The following is a 21,656-nucleotide window of genomic DNA, read 5'->3' on the forward strand; positions in this document are numbered from 1 at the left end:
TTAATAATTAATTGTTAATTTTGCTGATTTTTTATTATTAATTATTAATTAATAATTCATTAAATTTGACACAATGGGGAAAAAAAGCACCAAAGAAAAGCAATTTCTTTGGTAATGAAAATTGCAATGTTAGATCGCTTAGCAAAAGGAGAGGGATCCATGGTAATTGGTAAACATTTTAATTTAGGCGAATCTATTATAAGAGCAATTAAAAAGAATGAAGTCGCAATAAGAAAATCTGTCATTTCTGGCACAAAACTAAGTGCCAAATTATCATCGTACTCAAGAGATGCTTTATTAGAAAACACGAAACGAGTGCTCGTAATTTGGATTGATGAATTAAGTCAAAGGGGAATTCCTATAAGTTCTTTAATTAAAGAAAAAGCTCTTCGGTTTTATGAACAGATGAAGCAATTGGAGCTGTCTACTTCCGCTTCCTAGGCTGATAAAGAATTTTCAGTTAGCAAAGGATGGGAAACCGGGTTTTTAACCGTGAAGATTTCAGGTGAGGTTGCAGCAGATGAAGCAGCAACCAAAAATTTTTAAGAGAAGTTGGCCAAAATTAATGAAGATGGTGGATATTGTCCCGATCAAGTATTTAATGCTGACGAAACAGGATTGTTTTGGAAGAAAATGCCTAGTTGAACTTACATCGCAAAGTCTGAGAAAAAAGCAAGTGGGTTTAAAGCAAGCAAAGATCGAGTAACGTTACTTTGTAGCAATGCATCAGGAGATCGAATGTTGAAACTCCTCCTAGTAAATCGATTTCTAAGACCACATGCTCTAAAAGGCAAAGATCTAAAATAGCTTATTACATTGGATGGCTAATACAAAGGCCTGGGTAACAACTGCTGTATTTACTGAATGGTTCAATAATTGCTTTGTACCAGAAGTGGAAACATATATGAAGCAAAAAGCTCTTGATTTTAAAGTTTTATTAATTGTTGACAATGCACCGAGTCACCCGCATTTAGAACATCCAAATGTGCAGGTAGTGTTTTTTGCACCCAATACAACAAGCATTATTCAGCCATTAGATCAAGGCATAATTGCTACTTTTAAAAAAATATTACGGTAAGCACACTTTTCAATTTATATTGGATAAACTAGAAAATGAATTATTAACAGTAACTGATGTTTGAAAAAAATTTTCTATTTTGGACTGTTTAAATCATGTTGCATCTGCTATCGCTGAAATAAGACCACAAACTTTAAATGCTTGCTGGAAAGCAGCTTGGCCTGGATGTATTGCAAACAGTGCAACCATGCAAACATCTTGTGGATAATGTCAAAGATCCAGAAAACGATAGTGAAGCAGAAGAAAAACCTGTCCCCGCTCACTGCAAATATAATTGGAGAAGGTCTTGAACTGTGCAATAAATTGGAAAATCATTTTCTTGTTAATGACACAATTCTGAACGAGCCTTTAAATTCCAAAGTGAGCTGAAGAACTGTATAAAAAATTAGTGAAATCAGCATCGCAAAGTAAAATAAAAAATAAAATAATTAAATAAAAATATTTAATCACTGATTACATTGTCAGATGAAAAAAATCAGCAGAGAATGAGGGTGAAGCTAATTCTGTTTGTGAAGAACTATTACCTTTTACCATACAGATCTGATGCGCTATCTCTTCTGGTGATGAAAGTGATTTTGCACCAGTTCGCAAATGTTGCCAAATATTATCTAATAGCGATGATAATTCTGATGACAAAATGTTAAAAAAAAAAAAAATTTACTGTTCAATAAAATTAAATGAATAAAGCTTTAAAACAAACTTAGGCATTCTTATTTTCCTGAATTTTCATAATTTTTTTTTATGTAATTTTAGGTTTATTTTAATTCATTGCTTCGGTTTAATGTGATTTTAGAAAATTATGGAACGTAACCCTGATTTTTCAACGTAAGTTAGGCCTTTTTTATTCGATTTTTTATATGCAGTTTTCTGTGGAACGTATCTACTGCATAAAAAGAGATCCGAGTATATATTTAAATTACTAAATGTACTTTGAATATTTCAGCCTACATTAATGAGACATGAATCACTTGTATATACTTGGCATTTAAGGAGAAAAAATATAAAATAGATTATTTACAGAAAAATCTATATCCTATAATTTATGTCTGTGAAATAAATTGCTATGATATAGCAACTTATTTCACATCCATAAATTACATGCCATCCTATAATCTCTAGAGATGTATGTTAACCTTTATGATTGGCATGATGGAGGGAAAAAGAGGAAAGAAAGATTAACCAATAATAAGCAGCAGTTGCATACATTAATAGTTAGCTTAGTAAATGAATAAAGGGAAAGGTCAAATTCTATCTTGGCATATTATGAATTACAAATATGCTGACTGAGCAAATCATATAATTTGTTATGCCTGTCATGTATATATCTTTTTTTTCTCCAAAGAATCATTTATTTAATCATTAATATTGTTATGATCAGCATACACTTTTCCATATATATATATCCATCCTACTTATTTACATAGGCCAGAATGAAACTTATATTGAATAACATTTCCATCCACCAAACCAAAAATTTTATTGTGGAACAAAGTACTGTATGCTGTCCTAAATAACTATTATACAAAACAGTGGAAAAGAGAAATTTATTCTAAAATTTTTTGACAATTATACTTCTACTCTTTTACCCCAAAAAAGGACTTTAGTTTTCAGGAAATACTTGCTAATCCTTTAATGTTTAAGTAAAAAGTGGAATAAGAAACGTGAAGCTTTAAGCAAAATCTGCATTTCAATACCTGTTGATGTGCCAGTAACTATATGTGATACAGAAATATATCGACAATGTCATATTGCAGAATTGTGAATTTTCTTTCGTTTAAATGAAATCAAAGTACAGTTCATATAGTGTGGTTAATGCATACCAAAAATATTAAATACTAACAAACTGCACTGAATAGAGCAGTAACAGGAAGGGTTTCAGTGTAATACATTCCAAACACACAATAATTGCAAAAAACAAAATATGATTAGATATATCCATCACAGACATTATTTGAATGTAATGAAATAAATTGGCATGATTAAATGGATGGATATAACCTCTCATTTCAGTACCAAGATGAATTTCATACCACAATCACAACTCAAAAGGATTAAACAAACAAAAAAGATTTATTTTGTTTACAACTGAATTACAGTATGAAACACATACATAAATTTTTACTGTTTAGAAAAGTATAAAGCACTGGTACGTATTTCCTCCTCTCTTTTACTGTACACATCTCTGTAATCTAGAATTTTCTAAAGTGTACAACATTTTAATGCATTGTGCAAGATTGGAATCTCTAATCATAACTGCCTCAAAAGCATTCTCTACTGCCAGAAAAACTCCAACTTGTCTACTTGAAATATGTCTACAATGCAGCTGCTGTTACCAATATTGTACTGTGGCTAAGTATTTGAAAACTATTTGTAATACTCAGAAACACAGAAATTTTAAGGATGTTTTTGTGAACACTTAGAAACATGTTCCACATAAGATGCAATGAATAACTATTAAAGTAAAATAATCAATATAACTGCCTTTTTGGCAAAATTGCAATAAATTTAATGTAATGCATTTTACCCTAATTGCACACCACATTACAGTGAATTCGCAATGTGGTGTGCAATTGCGGTCTGAAATTGTGCTATATGAAGTATTGCTGTATATGATTATTTTATAAAAGTGACTATGACAACGATCAATAACAGTTCATAATATTAGTATATGCACTACTACTTCGATATTGCTGGAGTTAATTGGGGGGAGGGAGTGCTATATGCTTTGTGTGTACTATGGGTGCTATGTGCTACTGCAGATAGCAAAGCACCAAGAGAAAGGCTAATTCAAAATACTATAGTAATAAAGTGTAAATGAGATGTTATTGTCAAGCAATATGCAGTCTATATTTGAGTTATAAATCAGCAGTTAGAACTGAAGGAGTAAAGAAAGACAGTTTGATTTCAAATCAGGTGGATAAGGGTGTACAATATTCTCACTGTTACTGATCAGCTATAGAGATCACATTAAAAAGGAAAGTGGCATTACACCTGATATCGCAATTAAAGAGGCTGGTCTCAACCTCTTTTCTTTATGCAGATGATGTTATACTTTTAGATACATCCAGAACAGTAAATTACACGTGTCAAGAAATTATATTCTTGTTTAACCTCTCTGTCGGCACAATTTGGTGCATTTTACATCCACCAAAACCTGGATATGATGCATACTATCTATTGAAAGAACATGGATAAGAAATGCAAGTCAGCCATTATCTCCATTACAAAATGTGATAATCCTTCATCCTGAAGAAGAGAGCACTTAACCAGACTAACTCTTTTTTGTAGAGTTACTTAGCAACAGCAAGAAACACAACATCTTGTTGTATACTTAGTAACTGCAATCTTAGATAGTTATGTTGGATAGGTTAAATGCATAAAATATAGTTTTATATTCAACTTTTTTATCATATAATTATAGTTCGTTGTTAATGTCAGAACAAAATAAAATAACCTTTCATACTGTAATATGTGAATTTTATTATCAAGTAATAAGTAATAATTACTAAAAATTTCTCTTAATAATTATTAGGAGAAAAAAAAGAAAAGTTTAACCTTTAAGTTTAACAAGTTTAACACAAATCAAAAACCACTAAAAATTATTTAAAACAAATTTTGTTCCACTCTATTTCTGAAATCCCTGCTGACTCTTGATCCTGACACCTCTTACCTTTTCAAGGAGTGTCACTGAAACAGCTGAAAATAACCTAGGAAGAAAATGCAGTATTCATCAACCTTGGATTACCCAAAAAATATTACAGCTTTATGATCAGCAGAGGAGATTACGACCAATTCAGCACAATGGGAACAACAAATGAACAGTATCTGAACATACAGATTAAAAAGAAAGTAAAGTTTGCAAAAAATAAATGGTTATTCAAAGAATGCAAAAAAAAATTGAGAATTATCTTCATAAGAATAACCATACAGAAGAATACCAAATAATTAAGAAATTATCAAAGCCTTTTGTTTGTAAGAGCTGGATGATTGAGGATGAGGATAGAACAAATATTACTGATCATGAAAAAATATTGAAAAGTTGGTATGATTATTCAAGTAAACTATTCAAGTGTGATGATAGACTGAACCAACAAAATTTAGAGGGAATTGTCGCAATAATAATACAGAAAAACCTCACATAACATGAGTTCGATATGCATGATAATCAGTTAGTGCGTCATGTGAAATTTTTTGTTGCCAATCTTCAGTGTGCAGTGGCACTTGTCAACGTAGCAGCCAGTGGCTGGTGACACTCAGGCAGTTGACTCAAAGCTATCATCTCAAGTGAATGTGCAAACTCTGTTCTCTTGCTCAATCACTTTTCCTTCATTTTGCTTTAATTTATATACCTAAATTTTGTTTGAATTTTCAAAAGGAAAATGATGCTGATAAGGAATGAAGCTTTGAAGTCCGTGGAAATCGCCAGCTATCACAAATTGCATGGCAAGATGAAAAAGTCGAGCACCATTCAAACATTTTTACTTCATTTTTTTTTTGTAAAAAAGTAGCTCAATCAAATGTTTAGAAATTAAATAAAAATTTAAGCAATTGATTTTTATTAACTCTGATGATTTTATCCTCTAATATAGCTTATAATTTTTTTTTTTTTTCAAATTTATGCTAACTGATGGATGAATTATAATTATTCCTATTGTTTATTGCATTCGCTTAGCGTGCATTAATTGGATTAATTAATCGTGTTAACCACACTACCGGTCAGGATGTATATATACGTCCAAGTTTCCATGGATGCGAAATGCATATTAAAATTGTAATACCATTGATATTACATTGAAATATATGATGGATACGAAGTGTATGAGGATGCGTATTTGATCCATAATGGCCGGTAAGGTGGTTAAGCAAGGTTTTCCTGTAGAGAACAATGATTATCCTATGCTTAGAGAAGAAATATAAAAAAAGCCATCTTAAGATAAAAATCAGGAAAAACAGCAGATATTGACAATATTCCAAAATAACAACTTGAAAAGGGGAGGAGAACCTATTATTAGTGCACTCCACAAAATTTGTTAGCAGGTATGGAACACTGAGATCTGGCCAAAAGACTAGTGCACAGTTATTCTTATTCTGATTTCCAAAAAAAAAAAAAGGAAACAGCTAAGAGTGCAATAATTTAGGGCAATTAGCTTCATCAACTACCCAAGGAAAATATTTTTGGACATCTCACATATTGAAGCAAAAATGGAATTTATTTCAGACTTCCAGGCTGGATTTAAAAAGAACAGGATTACAATTAACCTTATATTTATACTCTATATTATTGGAGAAACATACGTAGAACATAACAAAAATAACTAACACTGGGTTTATAGGTAATAACAGTTATTTAATTAAACCTACTAGTTTCAGCACATATGCTACTGGCTTCATCTGGGTTAGGAAGAACAAACAAATATACAATAAACAGTAAATATGAATCATTGTATAACAAAAAACTAAATATGTAGGAACTGTTACACAAAAATAAAAGTAAAAACAGAAACACGTTGAGCGTGGAAGCTGGCACGGATTAGTCATTGTTCAGCAGGTAGGTAAATATGAACCATTACATACCTAAAAACCAAATATGTAGGAACTGTTACACAAAAATAAAATAATAAAAAATATAAACAGAAACATGTAGAGCATAGAAGCTAGCATGGGTCAGTCATTATTCAGTAAGTTCCTACATATTCTGTTTTTAGTTATGTAATGGTTCATATTTATCACTTATTGTATATTTGTTTGTTCTTCCTAATCCAGAAAAAACAATTAGCATATGTGGCTAAACTAGTGCATTTAATTAAATAACTATTATGACTTATAAGCCCAGTGTTAATTATTCTTGTTACATTCATTTTTGGTCGAAAAAAAAATCAACACACTCAACATATGTAGAACATAATAAATTAATGTGTCATAATTTTATTGACCTATAGAAAGCCTTTGATTCTATTCTGAGGACAATTTTGCAATATTACGGAATAGACAACAAAACAATACAACTGATAGAATCCCTATATTTATCTTCTGAAATGATGGTTAAAATCAAGGGGAATTATAGCACTCCATTTCTAATGGAGATGGGGTGAGAAAGGGGTGCAAACCATCACCAATGTTATTTAACTACTCTTCAAATATGTTGTAAATGAAGCCTTGGAGAACTGTGATATTGGAGTGATGGTAGGAAGAAGAAGAAAAAGTCATCTAAAGTTTGCTGATGACATTGATCTTCTAGTGGAAAACAAATCAGAACATCAGGAAATCACCACAAAATTAGCTTATATACCTCAAAAAATTATGGCTTAACCATACGTGCCCAAAAATCAAAAACAGTGATAAATATCTGTGCTTCTGACTACTAAGGAAATGCTATAGCAGAAACTGAAAAAAATCCTTCTTGAGGATACACTAAAAGAAGAAGTCATCTTTCTTGTAAAACTTACACATTGGTAACACGACTTGACATTTTTCAGGAAATGACAACATGTACTAAAATATTAATTAAAAACCTTTAATAAATACCTTCCAATATTTCGGCAATGTTACATTGCCATCTTCTGGGAACATAAAACTATGATATGTGCATGTAGGCACTAACAACAAACAAATGAGGCTGAAGAAGGCAACTGGCATCGGTCCTAGAGTCCTAAAGGTGCCTCCCCTAGCAGGCTAAATTGGGTTGTCTTAGCTATTGGGCTGATGTTCTAAGGAATGCACGCTACCCAAATTTCGGGCAGTCTCATGCATCCAAATTTGATGAGATTCGGAAAGTTCTTTAGAGCTGAGGCTGATTCCAGGAACAATCTGTCATATTTATATAGTAAAGTGGCTTTCTTCCAGTGTAATCTGTGATGGGTATCTAGTGAAGTCCTGAATGGCTGTATTGGTGAAACCAGATGTAGTCTTTGTGTTTGGATATCCTGATATTAGCTGTTCTGTCTGTTTGGCAGTAATAGTACAGTTTACAGCTGCAAGGGACCTGGTATACTCCAAGTAGGTCTAAGGTAGTGTTTCTCAAAGTGTGGTATACTTACCCCGGGGATATGTGAAAGGTCTCGGGGGGGGGTGGCAATTTTCGGCTTGCATCATTAACGCATGGAATCATTATATTTCTCAACAAAGTGCAATCAGAGACAACCAGAATAAAAATGGCACTAACTGAATCAAATCTCCCCATCCAACAGAAACTAATGTATAGACTCAAGCAAAACCATATGTTGCCGGTGCAAAATATGGTTTTGCTTGGCACCACCCTGTCGTGAACGTGTTAAAACTAAGAAATATATTGTGAATATGTTTCAGATATTATGGAATTTGGTTGAGGAGAATTAGCATCAACTCAACTGTTGAAATGCTAATTTGTTTTTGGTTCGCGCGATCTTTTATTAATACCACACCAATCATATGCACTTCTTCATAGCTGCTCTATGTATCTCAAGTCTTGTAAACTACTGGTAATTTTTGCTTCAAATAATGGGAAAGAAGATGAAGCTATTTGGGTAGGTGACGTTGACGATGCACACAAGGAACCGTTCTCAATGCCAAAAGTAGCGATAGCAAGTAGGAGCTTCTTGGTAAGTCACAGCATTTTCAGTTTTTTTCTGAAACCTTTAGTTTCCGAAAATCCCCGCATGTATCTCGTACCACGATTTTTTAGCTTTAATTTTGGGAAAAAAGTGCAAGTTATATTCGAGTTAATACAGTAATATTTTTAGCTTTCAAATTCTTAAGTATGGATCATTGGTTAAATATTGGATTTATAAAAGCCACAAAAAAAAGAGAGCAATATAGCAAATACAAGTAGCTGTAAGCAACAAAAAAACGTTGATATTGCATCTGGATCAAATGAAATTGATAAGGGTTTGTCGTCTGACATCTCTAGAGAACCAACTAGGAAGAAGAGGAAAAATCTTCATAAGTATGATATGAATTACTTGAAATGTGGATTTTCATGGACAGGAAATGAAGAGGAACCTTTCCAAATTTTGTTCTACTGAAAATAAATCATTTTTTTGTTTACATGAACATATAAATTCAAATAAAATAGACATTTACAATGAAATATACTTTATTTATTTATTATTTAATAAGGGGGTACTTGATAATGAAAATTTATGAAGGGGGTATGAGGATATCTGAAGTTTGAGAAACACTGGTCTAGGGAAGTGGCTGGTCTTTGGTGGAGCGGATAAGGGATGATAATTTCTTATGTGGTTTGTAACAGGTAGTCAGGTCATATTTTTTTAGGATTTTTGTGAGCTTTTCAGACGTGCCCAGGATATAAGGAATAGTGATAGATTTAGTGTAATTAAGAGGGGGGAGGAGAGTTAACAGGTTTTAATATTTTCTGGATTTTTTTGGGGGGTTGTAGATATTATTTTATTGACCTACAGCAGTGTTTCCAACATGGGGCGTACGCCCACAAAGGGGAGCAATTAGAAAATGACGTTGCATTCATCACCTCATCACCGATATACTCAAAAACTCACCATTGTCGGCGATAAATTGTCGATGTTGCAACCCTGACTTTCCGAGAAAAAAAGCTGACATCACTAGTACAGCAGTTGACATAAATACAGTATCAAGAAGTATTCTCAGAAAAGCAAAATGTTGAGTCTATTAGAAATTTATTTAACATAAAAGGAACAATGGCATGGCTTTCTGACGAGACAGAAACGAAATACTGAAATTCAACTAGTTTTGCAAAATAAATACTGTTGCCCTTCCCATCGTAATATTTAGTTGAATGTGGCTTTAGTGCTGTAAATGACTTGCTACTGAAAAAGAAATCATCTGGATATCACAGACCATGGGGATTTGAGATTGAAAATGACTAAATCAGTACCTCAAATAAAAACTCTTTGCAGCAGACATCAAGCTCAAGGATTGCATTAACTTGGATTTTATTTTCCCGAGTTCAGTTCGATTTATGTTTTATAATATACAAAGTGTAACATACAATTTATAATCATTGAAGAAAGTCAAATTAAAAACAGTTTTACCCATGTTCCTTTTTTATTTAAAGTACCATATATATATTTATACTTTTTCAGAACTTGGCCGACTATTATGTTAGAGGTGGGGCATGATCCAAAAAACGTTAGGAAACACTGACCTACAGAAAGCCTTTGATTCCATTTGGCATGGTGCCCTTTGGAAAATTCTGCAATATTACGAAATAGATAGCAAAACAATACGACTTAGAATCCCTAAATTTACCTATATTCAGTATAATTACTTAACCAGATACTTAACATCTTCTTAGCCAACAGCTACAACTCCCCAAAAAATCCAGAAAATATTAAAACCAGTTACCCTCCCCTTTTTTTTTTATTTTATTTATTCTACAGGTTCTCCATTCACAATGCAGTTGATATTTTCAATGCTTCTGCCTATTTTTATACCTGCTATTGCTGATTTTCATACCAAATTTATTGCAACAGTTATTCAATTTAGTCAGGGAATCTTGCAGACTTGTATCGGATTTATTTACAATTATAACATCATCTGCATGAAGTAAAGAGCTGAGATTAACATCTCCAATTTTGATATCACATTTAATTCCATGTTCCTTTGTAATGTGATCCATATAGATAATGAATAATAGAGGAGATAATGTACATCCATGTCTGATACTAGATTTCCCTACTAAGTGCTCATGGTATGGAACACTCAGTAGGGAAATACTGCTGCAATTCTCATATTCAGTTTTATTTCAATTTTTATATATGGATACTATGAGAGCTCTACTCCAATCATCTTGAATTCGTCCCTTTGTACAGGCCTTCTGAACTATGCAGTGCAGCCACTGCAAGATATAAAGTCGAATATCATCTATCCATGCTGTATTTTAGATTTCAGGCTTTTGATGGCTTTTTCTATGTCAAGTTGGATATGTGTTACTGATTGCATACCTGTTGAGTGTTTTTTACCACTGTGCTGTCACTACTCATTTCATTTAGCAATTTTTCGAAGTAATTATTCTATACATTCAAGGATATGTGTTTCGCCAGTTTTCATACCACCTTTATCATCTCTAATTCCTTTTAAAGCACTCTTTCCTCCATTTCTGAGTTTTTCAATAGCCTCGATAATATTTTGCCACCTTCCTGATATTTATTTTCCATGTTCTTACCAATTCTGCCCATGGCTTTTGTTTAGCTAGTTTTACACAGTGTTTAGCTTTCTTACATTTGTCTCTGTATTCTCTAAGACCACAAGCTGACTTATTTGATGTGCTTTCTTCTTTTCCTTCACTGCCTCTTTGTCCACCATGGAGTTCTGATTTTTTTATCCTTGCAGACAACCTCACCACCTGCCTCTTTGGCTGAATCAATCAATGTTTTCTTCAGGGCTTGTCACTGAATCTGCAAGGTTTGGTTCTTCCTGTTTGTAAACTCTTTCATTTTTTCTTTAATGATACTTGTGTATTTTTGTATACAGTTCACATCTGAGAGCTTTATTTGCTTTAAAACTTTCTTAAATGTCCTTCTTTTCAATATCCGTTTTATCCTGCTCAAGACTAAATGGTAATCTCTTCCAATTTCAAATTCTCTGTACAATCTAGTGTCCTGATATTGCTGTTATTGTTGATAGTTATGAGAAAACATCACTATCAACAATAATATAATCAATGAGACTTTTCTTATTCCTTGCCTCTTCTCTCCTTGTGAATTTATGCACATTTTTATGTTGGAACAATGTGTTAGTAATAACCAGTCCATGGCAGAAATCCAAAAGGTATTTGCCATTATTACTAGCTTTGCTCTTTTCTCCAAATTTCCCTAAAATATTTTTGTATGTCTGACAATCATTTCCTACTCTGCTATCTAGATTCTCAACATGGACCAACTTTTCCTTTTTCATTGTGTCAGTTGCTTTCTCTAAAGCCTCAAAAAATTCCTCCTCTTCTACCTTAGTAGAACTTTCTATGGGGCCATAGGTACAAATGTCTCATTGTCCAGTTCTCATTCTGATATTTGCCCACATCACTCTACTTGATATTGCCTGCCATTCAAGAAGATTAGCTTTTATTTAGCGTTGATACTATAGTTACTCCTTTTCCCTGATTGGTAGTGCCTGAATATAGCATTTGTATTTATTAGAAAGATCTCACCAGTTTTCATCTTTTTTTTGTTTCAGTCACCTAATTATGTTGATCTGGTACTTTATTCAATTCCTCAGCCAACTCCATTTCTTTGCCATTCAGGTTTCTTATGTTGATAGTACTAATCTTTGACTCTGGTAATGTTGAGTTAAGGGTGTGTTTCAGGATTTGTTCCAGCAGCTAACCTTTCGCAGTTTGCCCTGATTCCCTAGCAAAAACAACGGGATGCACATCTTTGTATAACCAGGTAATGCCACAGTCAGCATGAAATTCTGCATGTTGTACTATCATTCAGTGGTTTAACAATACAATTTGGTCAGCTAAATCCCAAATCGCCATAGAACAAGTTGATCACTTTAAATACCAAGAGAATATCTTTAATAAGGATAAAACATTAAGACAGGATTTTAGAACAAAAATTGCAAAAGCAACAACAGCACTAAAAAAAAAAAGCAAACTAAAAACCACTATGGAGAGATAATAGGCTTAAAATTACATACAGATTATGCCTTACTGACACATTAGTCAATTCAGAACTTCTATATGGAAGCGAAACTTGGACCCTACCTGGCATTTGAAAAGAGGTGTTATAGGTGACTCCTAAAGATACCATAAACTGAGAACAACACAAATTTTGAAGTAAGATAAATAATCAGTTTTTTCACCAGTCCAAGAGATAACATCATATCTAAAATTGGAAGGAAACAATTTACGTGGCTTGGTCATATTAGCAGATCACATGGCCTGCTAATGTAAGTTCTTGAAGGACTTATTCCAAGAACTCAAAAATGAGGCAGACCTATAATAAACTGGATAGACAACATAAAAAATTGGACAGGTGCTTCACTTACAGAGCTAAAAGCTAAGTATCAATCAAGAACGAAGTGGAACATTTCTGTGAGGAATATTTCCTAATATCTTCTCTACTGGTCTTTTGTAGACTATGAGATGAAGAACAAGAAATAATAATAGACAATCTATTAATAGGTGAAGGGAAATGGCTATAATCATCTTCACATGTAGTCTCCACAACGCAATTGGAGGAACGATGATATGTTCCACCCTTCGATTGGTAAAGGTGTAAGTTCGATTCTCGTCATAACAAGAGGAATCTTTATATGGTTATTTTTTAATTGAAAGTAAGTTAACCGATCTCATACAGAGGTAGCTGGGTTTTTTCTCTCAGAAACTCGGGCTTTTCAGACATACAGACAAATCGGCCTTGAGAACACACGCAATTTACAAACAAAAAATACTAGTGGTGGTGATGGGCAGTAGATGGTGTTAGTGTAGGTGATGACAGTAGTGCCGGTTTGCTGTAGTTGGTGGATTAAGTGGTGGAAACAGAGAGAGTTGTAGAGTAGGTGTCCTTCCTTGATGAGTCTTTGGACTCCTTTGAGGTGTCACGTAATAATAATAAATATTATATCACATTGGAAAACTAATATGTCAATCAATTTTTTGTGCTAATTGTGTCTGATTCAAGATAATTGTTTTCATGAAATAGTCATTTTATAAACTGATCAAATGTCTGAATCTTAAAAAAAAAAAAAATCCTATGTGTTCTAAATTAAGTTTTATTTATTGTTTATTCATAATTGTAGTTCAAAGAATGTTAAATAGAATGCTCCATGTTCCACCCAATCAGATTTTTCTGTATAGAGAACAATACAAAAACCTTTACTCATTTGTAATGTTATCTCCATTTCTTTGTGTTTAAGCTTTTACAGTTTCCCAGAGTTGTTGATTACACACTGAAATAAATGATCATGAAGCAAATTGTAGTAGAAAGTTTATTTTTCACTTGGTTAGACTATAATAAATTTAGTTTAATCCTTTATCCAAGTGTGAGTAAACGAAGTTTGCACCTGAAAATATCTTCAGGACTGGGGTACAGTAGTACAAAACCGGGCAACTACCCCAGTGTTGTACCTACCTTACCCCAGTCCTGAAGATATTTTCAGATGCAAACTTTGTTTGCTCACACTTGGATAAAGGATTAAAATAAATTTATTATAGTCTAACCAAGTGAAAAATAAACTTTCAACATCTTTTTCTAAATCCAGAGTAATTTAATAAAAAGGTGGCACACCTTTTTGCAACTCCTATAGGCAAAGATGACCTTGCCATTGCTTCTGCCTGGTATCTCCACTTCTGGGCCTGGCTTCCACTGAAGAGACCTCAATAAAAGTCGAAACTAGTCTGGGTAGTGGCCCTTCCCTTAATGCATAGCATTATACATATCCGCAAGGAGATATGTTTTGCATTATGGGATATATTGAGATAGGAGTGATGTTAGCTTGGTCCACCTTTGCTACGAGTTGCTCGGTGTTATACTACCTTACCCCAGTCCTGAAGATATCTTCATTTGCAAACTTTGTTTGCTCACACTTGGATAAAGGATTAAAATAAATTTATTATAGTCTAACCAAGTGAAAAATAAACTTTCAACATCTTTCTCTAAATCCAGAGTAATTTAATAAAAAGGTGGCACACCTTTTGGCAACTCCTATAGGCAATGATGACCTTGCCATTGCTTCTGCCTGGTATCTCCACTTCTGGGCCAGGCTTCCACTGAAGAGACCTCAATAAAAGTCGAAACTAGTCTGGGTAATGACCCTTCCCTTAATGCATAGCATTATACATATCCGCAAGGAGATACTGAGACAAGGAGTGATGAGAGCTTGATCCACCTTTACCACGAGTTACCTCAATCCTGAAGATACTTCAGGTGCAAACTTTATTTGCTTACACTTGGATAAAGGATTAAACAAATTTATTATAGTCTAAAACCAAGTGGGAAAAAACTTCCAACATCTTTCTCTAAATCCAAAGTAATTTAATAATAAGGTGGTACTACACCTTTTGGCAACTCGTTTAGTTAAATACGACTTCTCCATTGCTTCTGCCTTAGTATCATCACTTCTGGGTCTGGCTCCCACTGACGAGACTTTGATAAAGGTCGAAGCCGGTTTGGGTAGTGGCCCTTCCCTTAATGCATAGCATTATGCATGTCTGTAAGGAGATGTGCTTTGCATTATGGGAGGAACTGAGACAAGGAGTGATGAGAGCTTGGTCCACCTTTACCACGAGTTACCTCAGTCCTGAAGATACTTCAGGGTTACACTTGGATAAAGGATTAAACTAAATTTATTATGGAGAGTAACAAGATAAATTTATATGCAATAAGAAAGCAACTGGTCAAAACATGAAACTAAATACAGTAGAATCCGCTTATTGTGATCGCGGATAATATTATCAATCGGCTATTGTTATCAAAATCAGTCGGTCCCAAAACACACCATTTAAAATGAATTAAAAATAATCCTATTATAATCAAAGTTCCGGTTATTGTTATCAAAATCCTCGAATGTTTAGCCTTTGGTCTCAGAATTCTAAGAAATAAGGGTTAATGAGGAGAAAATGTGACATTGAACATTTGCTGAAATCTGACTTTTTTTCGTTAATCTTCCTTTAATCTTATTCTTCCATAAATCTATATCTTCCAAGCAAATGTGTGTGTGTGTGGGGGGGGGGGATATAAATACAGTCAAATTATGATTTTTGAGTATATTTTCGTGCTCTCTTTCAGTAAGAGAATTTGAATTTAAGTTCTCGTTAAAACAGCCCTTAGCATTATGGCAGAAGCAAGTATAAAACGTAAAAGATTTATCTTTTAAGAAAAGCAAAGAATTTTGGAGTGCTATGATAATTGGCCCAAAATGAGTCAGCATAGTGCAGCTGTACATTTAAATATTTCACAACCGCTCTTGTGTAAGATCTTAAAAAACAGATCAAACATTGAAACTTCAGTTCTTACTAATGAGAACATGGATCAGAAGAGAGCCAAATCTGGCAAGGATACTCAAGTTGAATCAGAATTAAAAATGTGGTTTAATAATGTTCGTGAAAAGAATACTTTGTTCAATGGGCCTTTGATACGTCACAAAGCAGAATAACTTACAAAAACAATGGGCAAAGAAAATTTCATTGCAACTGATGGATGGTTTAACAGGTGGAAAAATTGAGAGAATATTGTGTACAAGCATATTCATGGTGAAGAGAAAAGTGCTGATTTTTTATCAGCTGATGCATGGATTAAGACCAGTGGCAAAAATTAGTGCTGAATATTTTCCTGAGGATATTTACAATGCAGACGAAACATTACTCCATTTTCGTGCAATACCTGGGCATACTTATTTGTTTAAAAATGAAAGTACTAAAGGATTTAAATCTTCAAAAGAGCAAGTGACTTGTTGTGCTAATATGAAAGGTGAGAAACGAGTGCTCCTAGTGATTGGAAAGGTAAATATCCTCGGTGTTTTAAAGGTGTCAAAAGTTTGCCTGTTGATTACTGTTCTAGTGCAAATGCTTGGATGACTAGTGACATTTTCAACAATTGGTTAGTTAAGTGGGATTTTAAAGCAAAAATCTGTCTTGTTAGTAGACAACTGCACTGTGCACACAAACAATTTATTGTTAAAGAATATCAAATTAATTTTTTTTCTTGCCTTCGAACACTACATTGTTAATTCACCCATGTGACCAAGAACATCACACGAGCTTTTAAAGCTTATTATCGCAGGGAAGTTAGTGCGAGAATTATAGCTGAATTTGATTATATAAAAGACCAATCTGATGCAAGTGCAATTGTAAAAAAGATTTCCCTTCTTGGTGCATTGCATTTGGTAGCAAGTCTCAGAGAAGACTAGTGAAAACTGCTTCCAAAAAAGGTGGATTTTTTTAAGACAAACTCGGAAATTCCTTCTTCTGAAGAATTTGAATATCTTACAAATGAAATTTTAGATAAATCCCCAGATGGCATGTCAAAAGAAAAATTTGAAAATGGTTGGATATTGATAACAACGTTGAAGTGGTGACCACAAATGTCAGTGTCAGAAATATGTTAAGCTGCTTCCGATGATGATTTTAAACTAATAGAAGGAAGTGAACCTAATGCAAGTATAGAAAAACAAATTTTAGAAGCTCCTCCAAACAATGCCCAGATGCAAGAAGCTCTACGAATACTTCGTTGTGGTGTGCAACATAGAACAACAAACTTCGAAAGGCATTATGAATATGAGTAATTTATTCATGAATTACTACATTCAAAGACACGACAGACAACACTAGATAAGTTAAAACAAATTTTATGTTGTTGCTTATTAAAAAGTTGTTTATAACAATAAATTAACATATGTTCATAACAATAAATAGTAATAAATGCTGCAATTATTTTATATCCTTTACTTAACGTTATCGAAAAGCGACTGTCCCAAAGTGATCACAATAAGTGGCATCTACTGTATATGCATAGACACTTACTATAGCAAACCCACAGAGACCACACAAATAATATATTACTGTGCATGGTTTGTAATAGGGAATTTAGTGACCTCTCTGAAATTCTAGGAATAAATACTAAAGAAAGTACTGATGGGGTCGATTGTATTTTAACGGTATAGATGCGAACACAGATTCATAAGAAAATAACTATTTATTAAATTAGTTGCTAATATTTCACTGGTATTCTATTCTTCTATTCAGCATCTTCAGAGCACACAGACAAAGTTTGTTAGAGTAGCAAGACAACCACAATCTGGTGTAACAGTGGGACTAGTATGAGCAATTGCAGCATGCAACACAAAGACTCAAGTCCTAATTAGGCGCCATCTAAGTTGGGAAAAAAAAAAAAAGAGAGAGAGAAAGCAAGTATTAATTTGGTCTTAGGATGACAGTCTCCCAAATCTTTGGTAGATTTATACAGCCATACTTGTTGAGGTTTGGAGTATGCTTTAAGGCTTCTGTTGAATCCAGGAACAACCTCTTTGACTTGTAAAAGCTTCTGTGCAGCATTTTTGTTTTTTCCCAATTGATCCTGTGTGCGGGGGGGAGTATCCAAAGCATGGCTGCTAGACCCGACTTTCCATAGCGAAAGTGCCGGATATATTTTTTGTGTTCACTGAGGCGGATGTCCACAGTTCTTCCTGTCTGTCCATAGTAAGCTCGATGACAAGAACAGGGCACTTCATAGACTCCTGGATGTGATAAAGGAGAGAATTTGTCTTTAGGTGAACGGATGAGAGTTGCCAATTTCACATAAGGTTTGAATACAGTGCGTAGTTGGTGTTTGTTAAGCACTCTAGATATCTTTTCAGATGTGCCTTTAATGTATAGGATGGTGACAGACTTGTTGTAGTCTTCTGTGGTAGACAGTGGGGGAGGGGGTGTTTGGGGAGCATTTAGTATTTTATCTGTCTTATGGGATTATAGCCATTGGTCAGGAAGGTGAGACATAGGTGAGAAAGTTTGGCAGTGAGTGCAATATCATTGGAACAAATTGCTCTAGCTCTATGGGTTAGTGTTTTTAAGATACCATATTGTTGAAAAGGGTGATGGTGTGATTCTCAACAATATGGTATCTTATCATATCCAGGGTTCTATGAAGTGCCCTATTCATGTCATTGAGCCTATTATGGACAGACACAAGGAACTGTGGACATCTGCCTCAGTGAACACAAAAAATATATCCGGCACTTTCGCTATGGCAAGTCGGGTCTAGCAGACCATGCTTTGGATATCCCTGCACACAGGATCAATTGAAAAAAAAAAAAAACAAACAAAAGTGAAGCATAGAAGTCATACAGGTTGTTCCTGGAATCAACAGAAGCCTTGAAACATACTCCAAACCTTAACAAGTATGGCTGTATAAATCTACCAAAGATTTGCGAGACAGTAATCCTAAGACCAAATTAATACTTGCTTTCTCTCTCTCGTTTTTTTTCCCCCCCCAAACTCACTACTGTAACAAACTTTGTTTGTGTGCTCTGAAGATGCTGGATAGAATATCATCAAAATATTAGCAATTAAGTCAATAAATAGTTATTTTCTTATCAATCTGTGTTTGCATCTATATCGTTAAAATCCAATCGACATGTGCGACAAACACATAAGCTTTTCAACACACTACTGGTGGGGTCATTTAAGGGTCAAAGCCAAATAACTGGGAAGAACTACCATTCTTTCAGGAATGCAGAGAACTGACTGACTGGACTTTTGACCTAATGTCCATTCTTCACGTGATGCACACCGTTATTAGGTATCTACTACGTACTGAATGAACAAGGATGGGCAAGTAATTTTGGACTTAGCCAATCTAATGAAATTGTAGTCTATAATGGCTTAAACCACAAATGCATCATGATAGTCCAACAAAACGAGATTTCATGCCAGCTAGGACATTGCCTGGTTAAAGAAGTTCATCTCTGTTTTCTTCAGGGAACAAGGGCAAACAGTGAAAAGTCAGCTACTGGAACAATCTCCAACTCAACATCTAGACCATCAATATAAGAAGTATTAAAAGAAAGGAAACTGAACTTGCAGAAGAATTGGAAAAATACCACATGCATATAACTGACATTACTGAGACAAAGAAGACAAAAACAGGTGAGATCTTACTAAATAATAGTTGAGAATGTTATGCTTAGTAAATAATGATCAAGGAATGAAAGGAGTAGCGATATCATTTAACACCAAACAGAAGATAAACTGATTGATTGGAAGGCAGTTTCAAGTATGATATGGACACACTTCAAAATCAGGAAATGGGCAAAGAAACTTATTTGTGCCTATGGTCAGACAGATGGTTCTTCTAAGGAAGAAATGGAAGAATTTTTTAAGTCATTAGAAATCACAGTTGACATAAAGAAAATGGAAAAGTGGTCATTGTTGGAGATCTACACAGCAGCATAGGAAATGAATCCCACCAGTCATATAGGAATGTTTCGTGAAAATTTAGAGAAAAGGGCAAAGCTAATAATAATAGTAAGTCTTTGCTGGATTTTTGCTCAGGACATGGACTAGTCATTACTGACACTGTTCGAAAATAAAGAGCACTCGTGAATAGAAGACACGAGAAATAAGAAAAACCTCACTGAACATGTCACTGTTGATAGTAATAAATTCATGCTGATTCAAGATACAAGAGTGTACAAGGAATTTGAAATCGAAATGACCATTACTTAGTGCTAAGCAGGTTAAAATGGACATTATTGAAAAGAAATTTAAAAAGAAGCTTTTACAGGTAAATACTGCAGACTCGACTATACAAACATTCAAGAAAATTTGAAGCAGTTTGAAAACAAGAACCAAACCATGGAGTCTCAGTGGCATACTCAGAAGAATATATTGATTGATTCAGCTAGGAAGGTAAGTGGTGAAGTTGTCTGTAAGGATAGAAAAATAAGCACGTCATGGTGGACACAAGAAGGCCGAGTAGTAAAAGTATACTTTTGGTATACTTTTCTGGAAAATAAGAAAGTATACCAAAAGTTCCTAGCAAGTAATAAAAGTAGCTAAACAAAACTAATGGGAAGACTTTGGTAAGAATACAAAAAATATTAGGAAGGTGGCAAAACATTCTGTAGGCTATTGAAAAAGCTTAGAAATGGAGGAAATACTGCAAAAGGAATCAAAAATGACAAAGGTGACATGAAAACTGAAGATAAGAATATCTTCGATGTCTGGAGTAATTACTTTGAATGAAACGAGCAGTGACAGAACCATACTAGAACATTTTCAAGAGGAATGCAAACAAGAGTACGTATCAATAATTGAAGTAGAAAAAACTATCAGAAACTTGAAATGTGGAAGAGCAGCTGGGAGTAGATGATATTCAACTAAAAATGATTAAGTATGGAGGTATAAAAGTTTTGCAGTTATGCTGTATAATTCAGAGGGTTAAATTCCAGATGATTGGAGAAGAGCTCTAATAGTTCCCATCTATAAAAAAGAGAATAAAACTGAATTTGAGAATTACAGAGAAATTGCTCTACTAAGTTCCAGATAAGATTTATGTATATGGAATAAAAGAAAAATTAGCCAAAGCACCAAACTAGTACAAAATGATGTTCAAACTTTTTATGTTATAGATCTGAGAGTTGAGTTAGAAATAAAGTGCTCGATCAAAGGCTAGAGACCACAGATATGAGGATTCTTAGAAAAAATAGGGGAGTGAATAGATGGCATCAATGGCAGTATCAAAAACTTCTAATCAAATAAGTATAATAAATTCATTCCAACTTTGTTATTCTAAAATAATATCAATGTTCTAATAACACAAATACATATATTAATGTACAAGGTGATCAGAATTGAAGTATCCCAGTTTAAGGCTTTGTGGAACACCATCCAGTGAAGCTTTTCAGGAATACATTGTGCATCATGTGGAAGAGATATCTTTCTATGACAGCTTAGATAATATACAGGGTGGCCATAATTAAAGAGCAGGTGTTCAAAATTATCTTGTATGTACGTGACGAAAATTTTGAACCTGCATAAGATAGAAGTTTAAGTGATCAATAATTAAGCCACGACTAATTTCAGGTAAGGATTAATAAAGTGGGGAATACAAACAATATCTGCTTTGTCTTTAGATTAAAAATCTTATAATCTTGAACTCAGTACATT

General features: G+C 33.8%; 1 protein-coding gene across 1 annotated transcript in view; it reads right to left on the reverse strand.

The window, feature by feature from the left end:
* Positions 1-21,656, reverse strand: part of LOC150108428 (histone lysine demethylase PHF8-like) — a 391,806-nt gene that overhangs the window by 253,006 nt on the left and 117,144 nt on the right. The gene's annotated exons all lie outside the window — the stretch shown is intronic.

Source organism: Typopeltis vanoorti, chromosome 3 (assembly GCF_054136105.1).
Source record: "Typopeltis vanoorti isolate ZY-2024b chromosome 3, IOZ_Tvanoo_1.0, whole genome shotgun sequence".
NCBI classification, from domain to species: domain Eukaryota; kingdom Metazoa; phylum Arthropoda; class Arachnida; order Uropygi; family Thelyphonidae; genus Typopeltis; species Typopeltis vanoorti.